General features: G+C 38.0%; 1 long non-coding RNA gene across 1 annotated transcript; it reads right to left on the bottom strand.

Moving 5' to 3' along the window:
• Positions 1–1,322: 1,322 nt before the first annotated feature.
• On the bottom strand, positions 1,323–6,055 carry LOC136760576 (uncharacterized). The gene is made up of 4 exons (XR_010820219.1): positions 5,893–6,055; positions 4,040–4,113; positions 2,895–2,991; positions 1,323–1,529 (listed from the first exon to the last, which is right to left on the bottom strand). It is a non-coding gene; the product is annotated as an uncharacterized LOC136760576 (long non-coding RNA).
• Positions 6,056–6,658: the final 603 nt, after the last annotated feature.

Here is a 6,658-nt window from a genome sequence, read left to right as displayed (position 1 = left end):
AAGTGATCCAGGTAACTAAAAAAGGACATACATGTTTAGTTTTAAGTTAAATACTGCATTTCTGCATTATATTTTTATATACTGTATATCAACCTCTAATCTGATAAGTATTTTACATTTCCAGTGGTGTTTCGTGTCTCTTTTTAAAGATGTACAAACTACAACATTTTCATTTAAGATAAAATGTGCATTCCTTCTCATAGCAGAGAAGTCTTAACAACTGGTCAACTCATTGGTTTGCACTTTCTTTTAAAAACTGATATCAGAGTCAGGAATAATTTATGAAGGAAATACATATTGTAAGCAGACAGCAAGAGAAATTAGTACAATTATGTTTGCTTGGAAATATTTATGTAACCCAAAGGAAGATAATAAAAGTGATCAGTTTAAGACAATGTACATAACTGTAAGGAAAAATACACAGCTGTGTTGAATTAAAAAAAATAATCAAACTATTATCTGTAAATGCACAAACTGTATATTGTATTTGGACTATTTTTAAACACTCTCTACCTTTCAGCCTTATTATTCATCTCACTGTTGTAATAAAGTCTTCCGTCCAAAGTTTTCCCATAATTCAGCATAAGGCAGCCAGTGCACACTCAGGTACTGTGTGACATGGTTGCTTCCCAACTGTGTCTCCAGCTCAGTACATTTCATGCATGCTACTGAATTGAATTCATCCACCTAATACAAAAATATGTAATTGTGAGAAAAATAGATTAATTTAACATGTACAAATACTAAATAGTATTATTGTATAAAAAGGGTGCTCATGTTAATTGTAAGACACAATTTTTACAGAAGCTAAATAATTAATTGGATTTGTTAGGTGGCACAGTAGTGCAGGGAATAGCACTGTTGCCTCTTAGCAACCCCTTGTTCCTATATTTGGAATTTCCATATTCTCTCTGAGGAATCTCTCTGTGCCGGATTCCTCTGGGTACTTCAGTTTACTCCTACCACCCAAAAATTGAAGTTTGCCCTTAGGAATGTGAATGTGTATGTATAAATTGTATTGGTCTTGAAAATAAAGGTGTCAGCCAAATACAGTAATAATAATTTTAAATTATGTTTCTAAAAGAAATGTTACAGTTCTTCCAATTCCAATGTAGAGGGAGTTAAATATGCCAAATACAGGTGGGTTGTAATAAATGCAATACAATACTAGAGGGCAGTATAGCAAGATACATACTGTTGTACATTTCTTCATAGCTCTGATCAGATGGTGAAGAACCCAGTCTTGATGCACAGATGATAACATGGATTTATTTAACATGTCAGGCCTGGAAGGGCCCCAACATGGAAGCACTCTACCTCAGCAGAGACTTACTGAACAACAGAAGTGGACAGCTTTTATACAATACATGACATGTGGGTCTGTGGGCAGGGACAGTCACAGATATCCCAAAGTGTTGTCTTGAGATCAGGTTTCTGAATGTTTGTGGTGATCTTCCTGAGGAGGGGTGTCATCATGGAAGCAGGTGTTTTCCTGTTGTGGCATACGAACTGCCCAATCTCACAGTTTTCTTTAACAATAAACAATGAGGTAATGAATCACTATAATGTATCATCTTCAGCCTTGAGAGAAGAACAGGAAACCCCAAACAAACACTAAGCAAACTGGTATCTGTGGGCTATTTATTTGTTTGGGTGTTCCTCTTATCATAATGAACAGAAGTCAGAAGTGGAGAGAGGAATGTCCAGAGCATATCCTCTGGACAACTGCCTGTTGCTAGCTTGACAAATCTAATTGGCTCAGTCTGCATATTATTATTTCTAATATAAAACATAATACAGTTTATATAAAACATTAATAATGGCTATACACATGTTTTTTGTCATCTGTTGACAAATGCCCTCCATCCTTCCTTACCATCCATCTCTGTAATGCCTGTGAAAAAATATACCAATCAGCCATAACATTATGACCACCTGCCTAATATTGTGTAGGTCCCCCTTTTGCCACCAAAACAGCCCTGACCTGTCAAGGCATGGACTCCACTAGACCTCTGAAGGTGTGCTGTGGTATCTGGCACCAAGACGTTAGCAGCAGATCCTATAAAGTCCTGTAAATTGTGAGGTGGGGCCTCCATGGATCGGACTTGTTTGTCCAGCACATCCCACAGATGCTCAATTGGTTTGAGATCTGGGGAATTTGGAGGCCAAGTCAACACCTTGAACTCATGATTCATCAGACCAGGCCACCTTCTTCCATTGCTCCGTGGTCCAGTTCTGATGCTCACGTGCCCATTGTAGGCGCTTTCAGCAGTGGACAGGGGTCAGCATGGGCACCCTGACTGGTCTGCGGCTACGCAGCCCCATACGCAACAAACTGCGATGCACTGTGTGTTCTGACACCTTTCTATCAGAACCAGCATGAACTATTTCAGCAATTTGAGCTACAGTAGCTCGTCTGTTGGATCGGACCACACGGGCCAGCCTTCGCTCCCCACGTGCATCAATGAGTCTTGGCCGCCCATGACCCTGTTGCTGGTTCACCGCTTTTCCTTCCTTGGACCACTTTTGATAGGTACTGACCACTGCAGACCGGGAACACCCCACATGAGCTGCAGTTTTGGAGATGCTCTGACCCAGTCGTCTAGCCATCACAATTTGGCCCTTGTCAAAGTTGCTCAGATCCTTAAGCTTGCCCATTTTTCCTGTTTCTAACACATCAATTTGAGGACAAAATGTTCACTTGCTGCCTAATATATCCCACCCACTGACAGATGACATGATAAGGAGATTATCAGTGTTATTCACTTCACCTGTCAGTGGTCATAATGTTATGGCTGATCGGTGTATTCATTAATATATAAATCTATGATAAAATATTAATTAATATATACATATGAGTACATAACCATATAAACCCATGAACTTAGACTTACTTGTTGTACGTGAAACCAGCACAGCAGAATGTTTGCATCTGGAAAGACTTTACACACAGCATTGACTTCTTTAAGGTCTTTGTCTATCATCACACACCTACAAAACATTTATAATTTCACTATAAAGCATATCTCTAGACTTTAAATAACACATAGAGACTTCACTTCTTTAAATATTTACATATATTCTTATAGAGGAGAAAATGCTGGTGTGGCTTCCTTTATCTTCTGAAGACAAGTAGCAATAATATCAGTTGTCTCTTCACTTACAATGAAGTAAGGAACTGGTACACCCCTTCTGGTTTGGTTTTGTGTGATCAGTGCATAAAAGGCATAACCATATGATGTAATGCCTTTGTATGTTGCATCCAGAAAGACCATTGTATTACCATGGTCAATCAACTGCTTCTTTTTTTTATTTTGCTATACGTTTGTTGTATGTTTACCAGTCTGTAAAGCGCTCTGTGGCTACCCTGCGAAGGGCGCTATACAAATAAAAATTGATTGATTGATTGATTGATTATTCTGCCAATCATTCTGAATCACTATTATTAAAGGCTGGCTGGTAGATCTATATAGAGGTTGGTAGAAAACAACTTGATTTACAAATTCAGATTTTACCAGTTTATCGACACTTATGCTGTCATTTTCGTCAAGCCTGGTAGCTGAACATCTTTAGGAGTTAGGTAGTAGCGTCTATCTAAGGCATCACTGTGACCTTGATCTCTTGCCAACTGTGATGCTTTAAAAAGAACTTGATTTGCTGAACAACCTTGACTTATCCACATCTGTAAAAGATTGAATAATGTTTAATCGATTCGATTCACAACATTTTCTTGTGAATTACCTAAATCATGCTCATTGAGGTATAACTGCATTCGTACAATTACTCCTTGAAAACTAACATCACTAATAAAAGTGAAGGAGACATAACTCTTACAGCTATTAGCTCTGGTTGTTTGTGGAGTGCATTTTGCTTTTCCTTTGTAGTTATTCCATCTTTCACAGAAATAATGAAAATGATGTGCATCTTTGGATTTAACTGATGGATAATTGCCTTGATTATGGTCACCAATGCAAGCTAAAAAGTCCTGCATAAATTATTCCTTTGTCTGATCTCTTAACAAATAAACTTCTCTTTGGACCTTTTCATTTCTTTCCAGTTTAAGATTAGATGTAATGGACTGCAGCCAGAGGTCTTCCATATCCAGAATAAGCCCTGTGAAAATAGTTAGGTAAGCATTGAAAATAACATACAAAGTCACATTAACATACAAACATACAGTATTATGTTTATTTGGAAAAGATGTGGGTAACACAGCCACAACTTACATAATCCGGTACCAAAGACAGTAAGTCTGACAATTCTGATTAACATATAATTAGTATTATTTATTTATTTAGCGAACACCTTATCCAGGATGACTTACAAGATAACAAAACATTTTTCTGGGGGCAGACACACACACACAGCTCTGCTCTGGGGTCAGACACTCTGTTTTCAGAGCAGAGATATAAATACATATGCTTATTCTTGGAGTAATGTAAATTAATACATAAGAAGTCAGTCGTGATGTTAGGGAGAAATGTTCAAGACAAGACACAAATCGGGGTGTGTATGGATTTTTTGCCAGTGCGAGGATTTATTTATAATAGCAATGCTACCTATCTTAACACATATTGAAATGCATTTCTAAAAATATATTTAACCAACTACATATATTTAAATACTTATTTTATTTTATGAAATAAATGTTTAAGCCTGAACTGTACATGTTAATGAACACTCTTCAAAATTATTAATTATTATTCTTGTTATTCCCAGTATTAATTCTATGCAAAATGTAAATATATAAAACGGTACATAAGAACATAAGAAAGTTTACAAAGGAGAGGAGGCCATTCGACCCATCGTGCTCGTTTGGTATCCATTAATAACTGAGTGATCCAAGGATTCCATCCAGTCTATTTTTAAATGTTCCCAAACTTTCAGCTTCTACCACATTGCAGGGGAGTTTGTTCCAGATTGTGACTACTCTCTGTGTGAAGAAGTGTCTCCTGTTTTCCATTTTGAATGCCTTGAAGCCCAATTTCCCTTCATGCTTTTGAAGACTTTGATCAAGTCCCCACGTAGTCTCCTCTGTTCCAGGGTGAAAAGGTTCAGTTCAATCAGTCTCTCCGAGTAGGACATTCCCTTCAGACCTGGAATAAGTCTGGTTGCTCTCCTCTGAACTGCCTCTAGAGCAGCGATATCCTTCTTGAAGTGTGGTGCCCAGAACTGTACACAGTATTCCAGATGAGGTCTAACTAGTGCATTGTACAGTCTTAACATTACTGCCCTTGTTTTAAATTCTACACTTTTGACAATATACCCTAACATTCTATTTGCTTTTTTTTTATTGCTTTCCCACATTGTTTGGATGGAGAAAGTGAGGAGACCACATAGACGCCTAGGTCTTTCTAAGCATTACTTTATCTAGTTCTATTCCTCCCATAGTGTAATTATAGTGGACATTTTTGTTACCTGCATGTATTACCTTGCACGTGTCCACATTGAATTTCATCTGCAGGTGTCAGCCCACAACTGAATATTATCTAAGTCCCTTTGAATAGCCTGTGCTGCCGAGATTGTATCTGCTGAGCCACCTATTTTAGTATCATCTGCAAATTTGACAAGTTTGCTAACTATCCAGATCATTAATATAGATTAGAAAAAGCCCTAGTACTGATCCCTGTGGAACTAACATCCTCACTCCAGTTAGAAGCAACTCCTCTAATCGACACCCTGTTTCCTATACATCAACCAGTTCATAATCCATCTACTTACATTACCCTGAATGCCTACAGCTTCCAATTTGATGATCAGTCTTTGGTGTGGAACCTTATCAAAAGCTTTTTGAAAATCTAAGTATATTATATAATAATAATAATATATTATATAAGTGATGTACAGCTGCAGTTGCACGTTCAAAAAATTCTAATAATATACTGTACTTACATTTCACGATTAAGATTACAGCCTGTAGGGTATCGTTTGCTAATTCCAGTAATCTTCATTTCCCGGTTTATCACTTCAAAATAACTCCACCCCAGAGCTAAATCCTGATTCCAATAAGAATTAAACAACCCAATCAAAAGCGTGATCTATGTCCCGCCTTCTAAAAGCAAGCAACCAAACAGACGCATCTCCATTTCCGCCCCCGGGGCAGCGCTGTTTTCCAAAAACTCAACTGAGCCCGCAGGCGTGAGACTATACGGACTTTTCTGGTGAACATTTCCCATAATGCCTCGCTGCTCACGGAGACAGCAGAGAGCCGCCGAAGATGACTCCTGCTTGTGGAGACAGCCGACGGCCAACGAAGGTGACGTCACAGCAAGATTCGTAGCGAAGCCTACTTTTGCGGGTTGATTGGTAGAAAGACTGGGGATTCATTGGTGATTTTCTACAATAATAACTTATTGGGTGCCTATACAAATTCTTACACAGTACCGTGCTTGAGTATGTCATTCGCATCTGTAACTCCAGTTCAGTTCACTGGTGTAAACGTGTGTTAAGAGTTTGTTCTTCTGCTTAATCTCCACGAAGACAACGTCAACGTCAGACATTGTACATGCATATAACAGTAATAAATGCAAGCTATATTTACAACAGTCCTGTCTGTTTTAATTACAACAGATTTTGTTTGTGTGTGTACATCCACTATATATATATCCACTGGTTTTGAATCTACATTAAACCTGTGCATTCAGAGAAATACACATGT

The sequence above is a fragment of the Amia ocellicauda genome, chromosome 10 (genome assembly GCF_036373705.1).
Source record: "Amia ocellicauda isolate fAmiCal2 chromosome 10, fAmiCal2.hap1, whole genome shotgun sequence".
Lineage (NCBI taxonomy): Eukaryota > Metazoa > Chordata > Actinopteri > Amiiformes > Amiidae > Amia > Amia ocellicauda.
This window is presented reverse-complemented; position numbering and strand designations above follow the sequence as displayed.